Below are 17,387 nucleotides of genomic sequence, written 5' to 3'. Positions count from 1 at the left end.
AACAAAAATGGGAAAAAATAAATAAGGAAATTTACTTGAATTAGGAAAAGCTATGCTGCCAAAACCTTTGCTAACTTTGGCTCTACATTCTTGTTACACCGTGTAGTGACAGCCCAATAGGCTAACAAAAACTTTCTCCTAGAAGATGAAGTCTTGGGAAGCAATCCAATTCCAAATGCTTTACTACCAAATGCAGACTAGCGCTGGGCATACTCCATGAAGAAAGCCTTATCTAACACAGGATTTATGCATCTCTAAATTAGGCACTGCAAAACCTAGATCACATGCACTGGCCTCCCGAGTGATATAAAGCTGTCGAGGTAAGGCACCTGGAGATGCATACAAGTTCTGGGCTCTCTATACCATGCATGGGATAGTCAGGCACCCCAGAGTGCTATACAAAAAACCACAACATTAACCTGGAGCTAATCAGTAGGAGGAAGGGAAAAAAAAAGCACTGAAAGAGCAACAAGACTCAACAACTCTTTTCCAGATTCCAGGTGTACTCAGGACCACAAGACCAGAGTTTCACAGTTCCCTCTCAATTGAAGGTGTTCCAAAGCATCCCTGTTAACATGTTTTAACATCTGAAAAATGGAGGAAATAATAATGTTAAGGCTCACATTTAACAGAGCAGATAGACAGTAATCAGTTCAGGATACAAGCTTATGCTACCCGGACAGTTTCTACATGGACTGACTGTTCCAAATAGCTCAACAATGGATTAGTTGTAAAAATACCAAGGCAGTCCTAAGAACGTGGCGGAATGTCCTGTAGCATGGCCCTATCTCTAAGCTAACTGGCCTAGTTGGAATCTACAAGGCAGTACGGGTACACGTGCTTTCTTTCTGGTCCACCGACTTCCATCTCTGGAAGTTTAAACAGAGGCAGTGAACTCTGCTGTACAGACCACTCAATAGCTCCCCATTCCTGGAGGGTGAAGAAGCATTTCAACATAGTCAGACCCCATCCTAACTATTAAGTTACATCACACACTCACCATGTTTTAGAAGAACATGACAACAGGCACAGATTACTTTGAAAGTATGCCCAAAACACATCGACAAAAGTCGGACACTGCTGGATCTTTGACAATCCAGAGAACTGCACAGCACGCAATGCAGTATGCCCTAGTTACTATTCAGAGATAGCAAAACATTATCTCTTCACTGGTCAACTGCTGCTCTTTCTGCTGTGGAGTACTCATTTGAGAGGAGGAAGGCTTTGTTACCCACAATGGAGAGGAAAAGTCCAGTATTGTCTACAAACACATAACAATTTTGAATAATTTCAATATAAAGAGTCATATGTAGTTTACACAAAGGAAAAAGGTCATGAAACATTCAATAAGCCCTGACGTTTCATTTCCACTAGTGGTGGATATGAAGTGAAATCTCAGTTATGTCAAGTCCCATATGAGGATTACAAATTTACAAGCCAACATTGAAAACGATATTTCAAAAGAAACAGCAGAGCAAAACAAATGCCCAGCTCTTTCAGAGCCTTTCCTTCAGAAAGTTTTTTTCTTTTTGCTATCATCTTTTGCTATTTAAAAGAATCTTTCTAGTAGTAAGGACAATTTTACTGCCTAATCATGTAATTCTTATCTAAAAAGACTCACAGTGCAAAATTGCTGAACTGCATAAAACCAATTGCTTACATGAGCTTCAGCGCCCAAAAGTAAAGAAGGCACCAATATAAAAAGAAACTTTACAAAGAACTTCTGGGCGATCCTAGAGCTACGGACCAGCAAGTCTTACTTCCACAGAAAGCAAATTGGTAGATATTACAATGGAGGAGAACATAAAAAGACACGCCAATGAACAGGACATACAGAGGAAGAGTTGATGTGGCTCTTGCAGAGGGATGTCATGACACAATCTATTGAGTTCTGTCAAGAGTCAGCCAGCATGCAGGCAAGCATGACCTAGTTGATATAACGTATTTTGCTCTTTGCTTTTTAAAAGTCTTTTGATAGAATCCCTCATCAAAAGCCCTTAAATTAGCTAGTCTTTCACACAGTACTGGGGAACGTCCTCCTGCAAGTAACTAAAAATCAAAGGGTAAAATAAAGTGATGGCTTTTTACGGTGGGTAGATGCTATCAGTGAGCACTTCTTCTCTGCAATCTGTGCTTTTTAACGCATCCCTAATGGAAAGGAAGAATCAGTAAGGTATTTCCATTAAATCATTTTGTACTGCCTGCAATCTAAGTGTTCCTCAGTCCCCTCAAACCAAAGCTCTGCACAAGCACGGAACCATTAATAAATACATGTGCCTATATGAAAATGTGTTTCCAACTAAAGGTACAGCCTGCTTGCCATTCTTACTGGTCACCGAATACGAACTACAGAATCTGAGTCCTCACAGTAGATCACAAGAGTGTAGGGATTTCCCTGAATTCTTCAAATTTACTCAACATTTGAATGACTTGTTTCAAACCCACTGAACAGTCTTGGGGTCTAAATGAAAATTCATACTCTTACTTTGTTCTTGAAACAGAAGAGAGATTTTGTAACACTGCATCACCTGCTAGTTATTCACCTCACTCAGTTTGTAGTTTCTGCTAACCTTACAGTACTGCACAGCTCTACCTAGGAAATGCGCTATCATCCCTGTAAAAAAAAAAAAAAACACACGGCTTTCCAAGCAGCTCAGCTGCACTGGCCACCATCATATCTCAGTATTCTTCTGAAATGGTTAAATGGCTTTCAGCTCATGAACACCAGAATTTCTGAGAAGTAATTCCATTCCAGTTTTATCTTTCTAACTTGTTAATCTACTGAGGAGAAATGTGAAATAGTTTCCCACCACTGAATATTTCTATGAAGAAATAACAAATAAATAAGAAATAACATTGTAGAGAGTGACAACACAAAACTACTAAGGAACAAGAAAGTCATTCTAGATATTTTAATATTTAAAACTACATATATTTTTGGAGTTGTTTATATTTGATTTTAAAACTTGAAATACTCTTTTAACTAACTTTTTAAGCAGGCGGTATTAAATGTTAAACCAAGATCACATGGTTTATTCAGGCTCTGGAAACATTCGCACATCTCCAAAACAAATTCACGTACAGCTTTGTCCATAATGATAACTGTGAGAGCTGGTTTATTTTTATAGACCGTTGCTAAAGCACTGGTGGACTAAAAATAAATTCTGTCAAACAATGATACTGTATTGTCAAAATCTACAACAAACAAATACTTTTCATAGATCATCCAAATCAGGGGAGTGAAAATGAACTGTTATTTTTGAGAAATAATAAATGAAGACTTAGTATAGATAAAGATTCAGAAACATCTAGAGCTGTTAAGACACCAGCCAGGGGTGAGGAGGCATGTATGTTCTAACGACCTTAGTTTCTAATGATATACAGCATGCATGTAAGGTTCGCTAGTCTACAGTTTTCTAGATTGGCTGTGGAAGGCTTTTTGTCATTTGTAATCTATGAGAGACTGTGCACCCTCCATGGAGGTTGCCTCTCTTTCAACTCAAGGGCCTTTCTGAATTCTCTCATTTCACTTGCTCTGCTCTTCCGAAGCTCAGTGTCCATGTGCTAAGTGTTACTAACCTGGCTGTTCTTAGGACATCAAACACAAGCAGTCAGTGATCTCTACTGAACAGTCTCTACTTGTGTCTTAAATTAGTTCTCACTTGCGACTTACCACCACTGACGCAAACCCACTGTCTTGAGCTTTTCTTCAGCAAGGCCAGTATGACATCTATTTAAGTTTTCCATAAATGGCTGCCATAAATGAGAATGTTCTCGGGGTGCAGTTGCACCAGGTTACAGGTGAGCACCTGCAATCTGGCATCTTAGCTGTACTCGATCTTTCCTTACTCTCAACTATCAATTGTTGAGGAATTCAGCTTTCCTCCCTTGATCTGAGGATTGATATTGCAGCCTACTGGTGTATTTTTATGCCTTTATTTGTATTCACTTACGTTGCTCGTGTCCTCTCTACTGAGAATTTCCAAACTTCTAGGTGTTATGGAACTTCTCGGACACACCACCATGCCACAGAGTCTCAATTGCATGGGGCTTTTTTTAGCAGTATATAAAGCCACAGCATCTTTATCTTCTCATTCCATTACATTTCTGTAATTTTTCAAGATTCCTTCTCTTTGAAGGAACAAATCCTGTGTTTTTTTTTCCTGAAACACTGCACTGATTCAAAGGCATGCATGGGTTGTTTTAACACCCTTACCTAGCACTGTGTTGATTTTCCTTTGTGTTCTTCTTTTCTCCCACAGGGGTAGCTTGTATCCCATTCTTTACTGGACACATGGATATCTTTTGCACACATCTTCCAAAAATGCCCCTGTTCAAGTTTGTGTATTTCTTGTCTTTTTTTTTTTTCCCTCAGACCCTATTTTGGGAAGGAAAAAAAACCAAAAAACCTTATTCCCATTGTATGCTAGCATTCCCAAATGACTTTTGGAGACAGAACACCATCCTGTATGTGTAGATGCTCCACTTTCCCCAAAAGAACCCACAGTGACTGAAAAACTTAAATCTACCTTTCAGACATGCTGAAACGCTGAATTATCTTTGTCCAGGCTGGACCTCCAGACTGGAAGGAATATTTCTGAGAAATACTACTAAACTTAATTAAACTTTTTATTTGGAAAAGATCCCAGGATCTTTTAACTCCACCCCTTGTGTCAAAGGAAACAAATCCTCAAAGATCAAAATCCAGTTGACTCAAAGTGATGACTATAATCTTGACTACACATACACCTGTAGGACCCCAGTTACCTTTTCCTATACCCTTGTGTTCATTTACTATAAATGAAGAATCTCTCAGGCATTCCCTCCTGCTGCCTGCACAGGCAAGAACAGTTCAACAAATCCCTCTGTTGGTTACAATGTAAAGCCAGCAGGAGATTCTAACCCAAGTGCACAACCCACCAAGGTGTACCAACATGTAACACCACTGCTTACAAGTCATCCACCAAAACAGTGAATGTGTTCAATTAAGACAGAAAATAAGTAAACAAGCAAACAACTGCCCTCAGTAAATCAAAACCCACACTCAGGATCGGAGAAAGGAAGAACAAGACATCTGAAGACCGTGCTGTACCCTCAAATTATCTGGAAGCACGGTAAGTTTTTCCCATTGTTTCTAACTGACCTAGTACAGTAATGGCATAGAAAGAGAGTCACATACATTCTATGGCAACAAACCACTGAACATCAGTGGCAGCCAGGAAGGCCAACTGTATCCTGGGATGCATCAAGCACGGCATTGCTATTTGGTCGAGGGAAGTGACTGTCCCGTTCTACTCTGCAATGGTGCGGCCTCACCTCAAGTACTGTGTGCAGTTCTGGGCACCACAGTACAAAAAGGACATTAAACTGTTGGAGAGCCTCCAGAGGAGGGCAACGAAGATGGTGAAGGGCCTAGAGGGGAAGACATATGAGGAGCGGCTGAGGTCCCTTGGCCTGTTCAGCCTGGAGAAGAGAAGGCTGAGGGGGGACCTCATCGCAGTCTACAACTTCCTCGCAAGAGGGAGTGGAGAGGCAGGTGGCCTATTCTCCGTTATCACCAGTGACAGGACCCGCGGGAACGGTGTTAAGCTGAGGCAGGGGAAGTTTAGGCTGGACATCAGGAAGAGGTTCTTCACCAAAAGGATGGTTGCACACTGGAACAGGCTCCCCAGTCAAATAGTCACTGCACCAAACCTGTCTGAATTTAAGAAGTGTTTGGACTGTGCACTTAGTCACATGGTCTAAACTTTTGGGCAGACCTGTGTGGTGCCAGGAGTTGGACTTGATGATCCTTAGGGGTCCCTTCCAACTCAGGATATTCTGTGATTCTAACATGCAAATATATCTATGAACTATTTCAAATTCATCCTCAACTATAAGCGGTGATGAGAGCAAAACGCCAGTCAAGTAAGAGTTATGTTTATGGAATACTCATAAGACTATCAGTCACTTGAATGACCATGGAAGCCCGTGACTTTTCAAATACAGCTTTACTAATGCAGAAAGACGTGCATCATAATGGATTTTGTATAGTGTATGGGTTTGCTAAAGTCCTTACAGTTCAATTAAGATGTCTGTTTCTCAGCTGTTCCTAATCATATTTCCAGCTGCACAAAGTATTTGTGGGCATTTCACAGCCATGGTCCACTAAATCCTTGTAGCCATTCTTTTTTTTTCCTCCTTTGGAAAGGAACAGAATTGAAACTCACTTGGTGCTAGTGCTCCGTATACTAGCAATGGAGGCATGTCTGCAGCTGAAGCTGCAACAAAGATGAATGAATTGATATTATTCATTAAAAGGCAAGAAAAAAATTGTGATGTTACTATATATAACATGCTGTTTATCAAGAGATTAGACAGATTCCCACTGTACAGAGCCCTGTAACATGTGATGAGCATCACCTGCTGGCCTTGTTAATAGGCACTTAAAGGCATCTGCGAGATAGGATAGACATCCTGAAGGGAAAATCTTCCCGTGCCTTGCAGTCACTAGTTCCAGGCAGAAAGCACCATAGTAGGAAATTCAGAAACACAAATAAGCACTTGAATATATTTTACCTCCATAAAAAGCCCAGTTCCTTCAAATTAAGTAGCTTTTCAGAATTGAAGTGGTTATAAATCCCATATGGAAGACTTTTTTTTTTTTTAGATCTTAAGGGTAAGATCTTATTTTGGCAGCAGCAATGAAGACATGTCATAGGCAAGCCTTGGAAAAACTGCCTCAGCTAAGACTCCCCAGCACTTCCTACTGTAACACCATCTCTTCAGTTCTTTAAAACTTTACCAAGCTACAACTGTTTAGACTGAAATTTTCCACACTGGATTTTAGCCAATTTTGAGAGACATTTTTCAGACTTAAGTTTTTTAGCCTCTTCCGATAAAGAAGCTAGGGAAAAAACACTGCTCTTTACAGATTAATGAATTCTGCTAACCTTTCCAACAGCTTGAGAACACTAATTCTTCAGAACCAGGGGGTCACTGCGTACATTTCTTTTTTGCCAACAATGGAAAAATCCTCCTGAACTTGGCCAAATGTTTGTACATACTGCTAATTTACATATGCAGAAGAGATTTCGATTTAAGCAACTTGATCGCTCGTCCAAACGCTGTACAGGAGACAGAGAAGCCATGTATGGGAAGCATAAGTGACTGGAAGCAGACTGAAAGACATGCAAATGAGGAGCCAACATGACAGCAGAGCCATGTGGGCACAGAAGAGGGGTAAAGGGGACTAAATAGCAAAGGCTGTCTGGTAAGGTGAAGGAGTGGGGAAGCAACAGCAGGAGTTTCATCTAGGAGAAAATGCAGGGGGCAGCAAGCCAAGTCCGCACATTCCCCTCAGGAGCTGGAATGAAACCCAAAATTGCTGTCTAGCAGACAAATGGTGAGACTTGCTATCTGCAGAACTATAAGTAATATACCCTATTTCCCTGTGGACCCCAGAGAAGATAACTATGTAGTTATCTTCCCTGCTAAGATAAAAATCTTAATTCAAACTACAGAAGTCTGTTGGATTGGAAGTTATCCATCCAGATAAAGAACAACATCTGCTTTTTTTCCAACTTATTCTTCAAAAAAAAAAAGACCAAAAAACAAAGAATTTACAAGCAATAAAACAAAGTTGAAGAAAATCAATGACTGCAAAAACCAAACACTGAAAGTCTGTGCAATTTTAATTAGGCTTTTCTGTGCATGTTTTGTGAGGGAGTTTCTGAAGACACAATCACATAACTTATGTGAGATCCCCACATTATATTTTTTTTTGCAGCAAACAATGCTCTGAAAGTAAATTAGCATTGCACGTGAAAAGGAAATGCCGTCTACAGACCTTTGTTGCAGAATTTAGAAGCTGCACAAAGAAGAAGGCAGGCAGTTAAGAACAAGAAAGGACAGCCCTACAGATGATGCAGTTACAAGCTGCACTTGCAAACTGGTCGTATCCCTGCTACAGATGCAGCCCACTGGGGATGCCAGGAAACCGTGTACCCGTGTTAACAACCATCCTGAGATCATAGGACACTGACAATCTGCAGAATTATTTTGCAAATGAACTAGGGCTATGCTTAGAATAGGAGGGGCTGTCGTAGATGGCAATGTGAGAAAAAATATTGATTAGGTTAGTGTCTCCAAATAACTGCCAAAAATGGGTAGTTACATTTCTCTGCTTTCTATGACTCAGTTCACCCAAGTAGAAAAATACCTTTATCTTCCTCTTTATTTTGTAAAAAACAAAATGGAAAAATGAGATTTTTTGAACGTAACTATTCATGTAGTAAAATGAATTTAGCCTCTGTTGATACTGTTCAGGGCTATCCTCTTTTAATGTCTTTGCCTATAGTTATGTAATTCTAGCAGCTGCCAGTCACGGCATAAAGTAGAGGTAGTTGGGGCAACACCAGGAACCTGCTAGTTCAGATTACATAATTACCACTCTTGTACCTTTTCAAAGATTTTTATCCCTCGAAGTTGCATCATGACCCAAGTGCAACTCATAGACTTCTGCAGCTACCTCTCTACTCTAACTCCTTCACAGTCATAGATAAGACACACTCCCACCCCACCCCACCAGAGAAGTCATTAACGTTTAGGAGGCAAAACCACAAGGGACTAATATTCTGTTAGTCCTCACCTCATTTTGCAGAACAATAGCAAAAGGCTGGATGACAGCTGCCAGTGGAATGCGAGCCTGTTTGGCCATATCTGAAGACGACGGGAAGCAGTAGGTAGTACATCAGATATAACGAGGGCTGGCATGGCCTAGAACACCCAACAAAGCATGCTTTTATCAGTCTTTCACTGTGCAATCTGCCTGTCCTAAAGACAAACCAGAAAAACAACAACAAAAAAACAACAAGAGCATATGCTAAGTTAAATACATGCTTTTTGTTCTTCCATGGAAGCTTCTGCCCATCTTATGTATCAGCCCACTGCCTCCCCCTGTAGGCAAACCTTTTCTTGCTGTTTGAATTTAATGAAGAGATTTAAAATTAAGATTTACTGAAGAGATTTAAAAGTATCAAGAAAAAAAGCACAATTGTTATATCTCTCTCAATGGAGATTAATTTGAAAATATCCATATCTGAGGCGTTAAAAGGAAATAATATGAATGAAATCCCCAGTGAGAACGTCAACACTGTATATAAGAAAATGCAGCAAACTGATACTGTCAAGACCACGCTAATGAGCTAGCTCTAATTCAGAAGGTAGGATACCAGTGTTAACATGACTATGCTCATATATCCTGCAAGATACAGTGTGCTAAAATCACTACCCTATTTTTTGTAGCACACTTAGCTCAGTTCCCTCAATGAGAAACTGCGTTCTGCACTGCAGACAAGAGCACTGGAAGTCCAAGCAGTTCAGAAACTACCTTATGTTCCTTTTTTTTTTTTTCTTTAAACCATCAGGCTGCAGATCTGCTCAGTTTCTTGAGAGGAATTTCTTTGTTCATTAGAACTGCATTATCCCATTCTCAGATAATGTTCAAAAATCTTGATGTGTTCATATGTTTTGTATAGCTTATCCAAGCGCTGATCAATTAATGCTGGACTAAATGATACCATCAGTTTTATCTATATTGAAGTATCAAGTCTGCTGTCAGGAGCACACAGTATGGTACTTACAGGGTCTAGGCTGAAGCAAATGGAGGTACACTAGCCAAACAAAAACACTAAGCCAACTAGACAGGCTCATACTATGTCCCTATGGTTTGAATAGAATTTTCCAAAATTCTTATCTTAAAACACAACGATGCTAGAGTCAGTGCTTTTTATAGCATCCATCTTTTAAAATTTCAGAAGAATCTGAAGAGGGCTTTTTACTTGAAAACCTTGAAAAAGTTTACGTTAAGAAGTTGTGTCAATTATGCATATTACTTTAAATTCCAGAAAGGGCAGAAAAGGTGAGGGCAAGGTGATCTCACAGCTTTCACTGGAATTAACCAAAAGTTTAAGAACTCAGTTCTCCCCCCTCTGCTTCCACCCCACACACACACCTGGGAACAATTTTCCCATTTTATGTCCAATTTAGAGTAAGAAGCACCATTTTCAGGTGACAACTGTGGGAATTTAATCATATATACATATATTTATTTCATTTCCCCCAAAGCAGTAACAGGGACAGTTACCTTGATCTTGGATTACACAGTCTGTAGTGACAAGAGGAGGAACCTGTCCTCTTGTGTTTGTAGCATAGATCTGCCCTCCCCTAGAAGCTTTGTCATTTTCAATTACTTGAATCTGATTAATAAGAACCAAGAACAGTGTGAGAAAGGTTGGCCATGGATTCAGTTACATCCATAAAGAGTTAGACCAAGTAAAATTATTGTCTCATACAGAGGTGCAATAAACCCATCACATACAAACTTCTAGGATAGTTAAGAACTAGAAAACTATATAGACACAGCTGAGCAGTGTAACTCACAGCTACAGTTGCCTGTTGGAACTCTGCAGAGGTAACACTACCCATAGGGGTTGACCATACCTATATACAGTGAACAAGGGAGTTGTTCAAAGCATGTTGACTGCTGGAGTCAGACATTTTCAGGAGAGTCTAGCCAGCAAACTGAATAGAGTGGTTGTGTTAAATAAGCCTTGTTACTGAATGTGGCCTTCCAAGATCAAACAAGTGATAACAGGTTGCATCACCTTACTCAGATGTCACATATACCAGGTTATCTTTTGTACGGCCATAATTGTGCCAAAATCTGTTCTTAATAAACGAATGTGTGGGTAATTCATCTGATTGCAATAGTGGGAGGGGTTGGCCCTCAATTCCTGCCCACTAGGCTCTGTGCACAGGACGGTTAAAAAGTGAATGATAAGCTACGGAGAGTACCACGTTCCTAGCTGAGCTATATGTCAGCACTGCAATTTAGAAGGTAGTAATTTCAATCCTCAAGAAAAGCCTGTCTGGCCATGAGGTAGTATGTCAACCCTGGAACTGAGTGTTTTCATTCCCTGAGTCATACTACCATGTTGTGAGCTTCCTCCTAGAAAAAAAAGTAAAGGAGAGCAATCACAGAAACTTCTGGTGAAGCAGCTCTAATCATGTGCAGGTTTATTCTGGTTGAAGACTAGTTAATTATTTTCATGAAATGCTCATGAAACTGGCTTTACTACTTAACAAATTCCCTTTGTGTACACTTTCTATACTGTCACTTCTGCAGTCCCTCATGCTTAAGTTTGATACTTTTCAGGGTACAACTGAAGTTATATAAATGGGTATATTGGTCCACACCATGAACTGGATCACTAAGACAATACCACTATTCCTTCTCATCCTCAAAGGAGTTATCTTTTCAGCTATCAACTTCAGTGTGTAGCCTAACAGCTGTGAGAAAGAGGAAGGAGGCAGAGAATTTCTGAAACTGCCTTTGCCACTGCTGCTTGTATCCCATGCAATTGTATCTTTACACTGCACAAGAAATTCTAATAATAGCTGGGGAACTTCAGAAGCCTCTGCTGGAAAGCAAACAGAAGAAAAACAAAATTAGTCAGCATGGAGTCTATTGATCATTGTCCAAGAGGTATTTCCTAACACACTGGAATTAATCTACAGCCTGTAACATTTTCATTCTCCTTAAAGTTTTTTTATTGCGATTTAAATACACAATACATTCCTCGGAGCTTGTTATATCTTCTGCTTGATTACTTTTCCCTGCCTGCTTGGCTTGTATACTTATCACTAACTCTTGCATTAGAAGGGAAAAAGGCTTTGTTCTAAAAAGGTCTGCTGGCTGAAAGAAGCAAACCACTTTCAAGACTTGGCTCTGCAAAGGATCAATGCACCATGGTATTCTGCAGTTAACTGACCTAAATATATCATTGTTCTTGGAAATAATTGTTGACAAAGCCCAGATGCTAGTTTTCATAGCTGTTGTCAGAGAACATATCAACCTCTAACATATGTAAGAAAATATAAATCAACAATGGCTACAGATAAGAAGTAAATTTATCTGGCAACACTACTGTAATTGTATAATGTAAATATAACAAGAGAAATACACATGGTCATACTTACTCCTCATTCTGAGTTAGCTTTTTGCCCTTTGCAGACATTGACCCAGATCATGTTTCTTTTAAACATGTCATTTTGATCCTCTCTGTGCTGCTAAAACAAACCTTTTAACCTATTTTAACAACACTGTCATAGTCAAGGCTGTTTATTCTACATGTGTAATTGAAACAAGACATCAGTCCACGCTTTTGTGCCAGACCTCCCGCTCCCCTGATGCCTTTTTTTTTCCTAAACTTATTATACAAGATGATTTTGTACTTCTTAAGTAAAAGCACCACACTGAAACACTGAGAATGGTCAGCCTATTCAGGGCACTATTACCTACATTTGCTAATTATACAGAAATTCGCTTAGGTGTTTTTTTTTTGTGTGCGTTTTTTTCTTTTAACCACAATGGTGGCAATTGCAGTTGTTACACTAACCTCTAAATGATTACAAAAAAAAGCATTTTTCCAAGATATTTTCAGTTTTTCAGTAAAACCATCACTGGATAAAACAAAGGAAAATCCCAGTATAAGGAAGCAAAGCTACACCCTACTAGACAGGATAAGGATTTTACACAAGTGATTTTTTCCCCCTCCCAGTAAAACACAAACCCTTTCCTGTACAGTAGTACTGCTTCAGAGTACTAGTAGAGGAAGGGAAGATTCCTTCATCCAGACAAGCTTACAGTGTGGTGGTTAATGCACCTAAGTAGAAAGTCCTGTGTCAAAGCTACAAGATAGCCTGCTTCACGAATCCTGACTCTCCAAGGACCTTTTAACGTGCTCAGCTGATTGCCAAAACCTGTGTAAGTGCGTGCATCAGTGTGCTTTCCCCATGAACTCAGCACATTCCCCCCCCCCCCACTTTGATCAGCTGTTTCCAATAAAAAACCAATCAAGTTAAACAGAGCCTGCATCTGACAAGTTATTCCTTTGGGTAATAATTAGACTACTTTATTCAAGAAAGATTGACAATCCATATCTTGTTTTATTTTTCATCTAACACAATTCTAAAAAGAAGAGGCTTTGTCCCACCAGTGCACATTAAGGCAGGCTTCAACTTCAGAGCCTTCTGAACCTGTAGGAAGCTTAAGCATTATGTATACTCTGAGCTACTGAAATCCTTACAAGGGTGGAAAGATGCTCAAGCAAATAGTTCTGGTTGCCTGTGGAACTCCTACAAACAGTGACATGGCTTTTGAGCATGGGACTTCTCAGCTTTTCCATGTTTGCAATTTTAGAGTTCACATACCTGTGCTCTGCACCAGTCCTACTTTAGGTGTCTACCTGTTAGTAAGTTTAAGCCTTGGATCTTTCTGGAGTGGAAAGGAAAGGTGACCAGCTGCAGAGAATGCAAGTAATCTCCCATTACTCCTTACTGTCATAAGGAGAACTTTGTTGGGAATTCCTATTAACGTACTCTGAGTTGTGGGTATGTCCTGTATCAGCTAAAGTTATAAAGCCTCTTCAGTTCTAAACCTAGCACTATGTGCTACTCCCTTATTCCAAACTGACAACACAAAGTAAAAAGCCCACGTAGTTAAAAGACTATACAAAAATTGCAACATAACCTGTAAACCAAGCCATGTAAATGCAATGGCATTAAATGGAGCAGAAATTTACTTTCATAAAACATTAGTGCCACATCACTTACCGGGCTTGGAACAGAGTCAGGAGCAAGCTGCTTCTGCTGCGGACCAGAGAGCTGTGCTGGACCTCCAGGAAAGGCACCAGGATAAGACAGTTGATATCCTGCCATCTGAGGGCCATAGTTTGCTGCACAGTTACAAATGACCATTGATATGAAGTATTTAAGTTCTGTTATCAATTTTAACATCAGTTTTTTGCCATACAAATCATTCTTACTTCTGCTAAATGCAACTTCTTCCTTTCTGTTTTCAGCAAGTACAAGAAATGGGTTATTTTAGCTCATGCAGGTAAGGTATTTAAAGGTAAACATAAAGCTAGGTGTGACAACTCTAGTTCCAAAATTTTTCAATTATATTTTTTGAGTATAATTAAAGTTTTTGCTATTATATAGCAAAGTAGGATTGCTGGTAGAGTTTATTACAGCTACTCAAACCAGGCCTTTCATAGAACGGCTTTTGTTGGAACGGACCTTACAGACATTCCAGTTCCAACCCCTCTGCCACAGGCAGGGACTCCACTTGTTCCAGTACCTCAGCACCTTCAGAGTGAAGAATTTCCTTTAAATCTTCACTCTTTTAGTTCAAAATCATTCCTCTTTGTCCTATCACTATCTTCCTTTATAAAAAGTCACTCTCCACCTTTTTTATAAGCCCCCTTTAAGTACTGAAAGGCTGCAGTGAGGTCTCCCTGGAGCCTTCTCTTCTCCAGGCTGAACAGCCCCAGCTCTCTCAGCCTTTCTTCACAGCAGAGGTGCTCCAGCCCTCTGATCACCCTCACAGCCCTCCTCTGGACCAGCTCTAACAGATCCACATCGTTCTTGTGATGGGGGCCCAGACCTGGATGCAGCACTCCAAGTTGGGCCTCATTCCCTCCCTTGACCTGCTGGCCTCACCTCTGTGGATGCGGCCCAGGATGCAGTTGGCTTTCTGGGCTGCAAGCAGGTACTGAAGGTTCATGTTGAACTTTTCATCCACCAGAAACCCACCAGATTGGTCAGGCAGGATTTGCCCTTGGTGAAGCTGTGCTGGCTGTCTCAGACAGCTCCTTGTCTTGCATGTTCCTTGACACTGCTTCCAGGAGGATCTGTTCCATGAACTTCCCAAACACAGAGTCAAGGCTCCATAGGTGAGGCCTGTAGTTCCCTGGGTCCTCCTTTCCATCCTTTTTTAAAAAGGAGAGCGATGCTTCCCTTTTTCCAGTCACCAGGAACTTAACCTGACTGCCAGGACTTTTCACACATGATGGAGAGTGGCTTGGCAATGACATCAGCCAGTTCCCTCAGGACCCTGGGATGCACAGCATTGGGCCCCATAGACTTGGACCTGTTCAGTTCCATCACGTGGTCTTGAACCTGCTCTTTGCTTACTGTGGGAGGGACTCTGCTCCCCCAGCCCCCGCCTTGAGGTTCAAGAATTTGAGAGGTGTGTATGGGAAACCTGACTGGCAGTGAAGACTGAAGCAAAGTTGTTGAATACCTCAGCCTTCTCCATGTCCCTTGTTATCAGTTCTTCCTTCTCATTTATCAGAGGGTGTTACACTCTTCTTGGCCTTTCTTTTCTGGCCAGTTACCTCCAGAATCCCTTAATATCTATATTAATTTATTAATAATCCCTTTAACATCTTTAACAGGTTCATCTGCATTGGTGAGCACCAGGTCCAGTAACACTTCTCAGGTTGGGTTGCCTAATACCTGGACGAGGAAATTATCCTCAATGCACTCCAGGAACCTCCTGGATAACTTACAGCCTGCTGTGTGGCTTTCCCAGCAGAAATCCGGGTGGTTGAAGCAGCCACCCATCAGGACGGGTGCCTGTGTGTATGATGCTTGTTGCAGCTGAAGCAGGAAGGCCTCATCAGCAGGCTCCCTTTGATCAGGCGGTCTGTAGGAGATGCCAACCACAAGGTGTCCTTTATGGGTCTGGTCCTTAACCTTTACCCACATGCTTTCAGCCTGTCTGTGGCTGTTTCTCAGAGCCAGCTCTGTGCAACCTATCCATTTCTCAACATCCCTGCCCCTCCTTTCCTGCCTGTCTCTTCTGTAAAGCTTGTAGCCCTTGATTCCAGTGTTCCAGTTGCATCAGTGAGAATCTCCCTACTAACATCAGTCAATGCAAACCAGCCTAGTTAGTTTGACAATTAAAAAGCCAGCTGTTTTACTCACTTGTGACAGGTGATTAAAGCACGCTCTTTGTATTCAATTACAAATCTTTATTGCTATAGTAAAGAGGAGTATCTAAAAAGGAGTATATGACTCCTTTCTACAATATGTTGTACCCTTACCCAATACTAAACACACATTGTTTCTGATACAAATTCATCTCCTTTTTCTTGTTAAGTTCTCAATAGAGCGATGAACTTTTGAGCAAAACTATATCCTACCTTGAATGCACTGACAGGCAATAACAACTTCCATTCTACAAAAAGGTGGTTAAATTTTCATTTTTCCAAGGCAGCGGAACATCAGCTGTGAGTGGTCACAGTTCCACCAGTGATTCTCAATACATTTATTTGTTTGTTTTCAATTAGATACCAAACATCATTCTTTACCTTGCTGAGGACGATATCCAGGCCCTGGAGGCTGTCCTGGAAGCTGTTGCAAGTTAGGATTTGGGGAGCCAGATCCAGGGATCCCATCTTGTCTGGCCATAGTAGGCAACGAAGGCTGAGCACAAAGGCCACAAATTATTTGCTGGTGGAGGAACCTGTGATCCAGGTGGCAAGGCCATTTGCTGCTGCGTTGGAGGTGTTGGCTGTGGACACTGAAAAGATGCTGGATGCCCAGAAGATGTATGAGAGCTCGGAGTAGTGCCAGGACCTGAGCAAGAAATTATTTATCAAATGAGTCAAAAATGACAACGTACTAACTCTGTGTGAATGACATTCTATTTTTACTCCATATATTTGTAACATACAAGGAATATTGAGTTACATACTGACATGCTTCATTAAGCAGATCATGAATGTCTGTTCATAAAACAAATCAGACCTCACAGCTGAAGTATGAACTGACTCAGATGTTCAATTTTATTTCCTTCAGCTCTATTTTCAATAAAACCCTACAGCTGGGGTGGGTGGGGAAAGGGAGAAGGAGGCCAGCCTTCAATAATTCTTGAAGAGAATACACATAAATCACTATTGGCTTTTGATATAATATTTAAATTCTTAATGTGAAACAACATTCCTTTTGGCTTAATAATCAATTTCTCTTATGTAGTATTTTTTTGTTTGTTTGGTCTTCCCATTTCACCATGACAAACTAAATGAAAGTTAAACCCACTCAATCTGTTTTACAACCAACTTCTGGTTTTGATGTTAAAAGATGAAACGTGTGGAAATTATTTTGCACGCACTGGTGAGGAATAGTTTGTTGCTTGTAAGATCCAGATTCCAATTAGAATTAAGACGACCCTGCAAGTGGTTTTCTTTTTGAGACTTAAAATCTGTAAGTGTTCTTTACTTTACAAAACCTGCATTTTTAGTCAAACATCCCCCAAAAGACCTATGTCAAATTAATTTTCAAGTATGCTAAAAAAATAGCAAATTACGTTTGGAGCAAAAGGACTAATGTTAATAAACAAATACTAAAATGTATCTTCTGTCAGACTTGTGAACTGAAAAAAGTGTCACATGCAAACCATGCTCAGGTTCTCCACTGGTACACACAAACATTGATCCAGCAGCATAACAAGCCATGAATTTCAGTGCTCGGTCAAGTTACACCAACTTAGCCGTACC

The 17,387-nt window shown here is 40.5% G+C and overlaps 1 long non-coding RNA gene and 1 pseudogene across 2 annotated transcripts in view; one reads left to right on the top strand and one right to left on the bottom strand.

Moving 5' to 3' along the window:
- Nucleotides 1-16,420, top strand: part of LOC310899534 — a 46,300-nt gene extending 29,880 nt beyond the window's left edge. The window contains exon 2 of the long non-coding RNA XR_014584366.1: nucleotides 16,179-16,420. This is a non-coding gene — a long non-coding RNA (uncharacterized lncRNA). The remainder of the gene's footprint in view (nucleotides 1-16,178) is intronic.
- The window catches only part of LOC310899530 (protein transport protein Sec24D-like), a 52,545-nt pseudogene that overhangs the window by 26,140 nt on the left and 9,018 nt on the right, over nucleotides 1-17,387 (bottom strand). Inside the window, exons 5-8 of the transcript XR_014589224.1 lie at nucleotides 16,200-16,467; nucleotides 13,657-13,778; nucleotides 10,127-10,238; nucleotides 8,630-8,757 (exon numbers count right to left, since the gene is read on the bottom strand). The product of XR_014589224.1 is annotated as a protein transport protein Sec24D-like (transcript). The remainder of the gene's footprint in view (nucleotides 1-8,629; nucleotides 8,758-10,126; nucleotides 10,239-13,656; nucleotides 13,779-16,199; nucleotides 16,468-17,387) is intronic.

This window comes from Anser anser, assembly GCF_964211835.1.
Source record: "Anser anser genome assembly, chromosome: 4".
NCBI lineage: Eukaryota > Metazoa > Chordata > Aves > Anseriformes > Anatidae > Anser > Anser anser.
The sequence above is the reverse complement of the archived record's forward strand: the minus strand, read 5'-3'. Positions and strand labels throughout refer to the sequence as shown.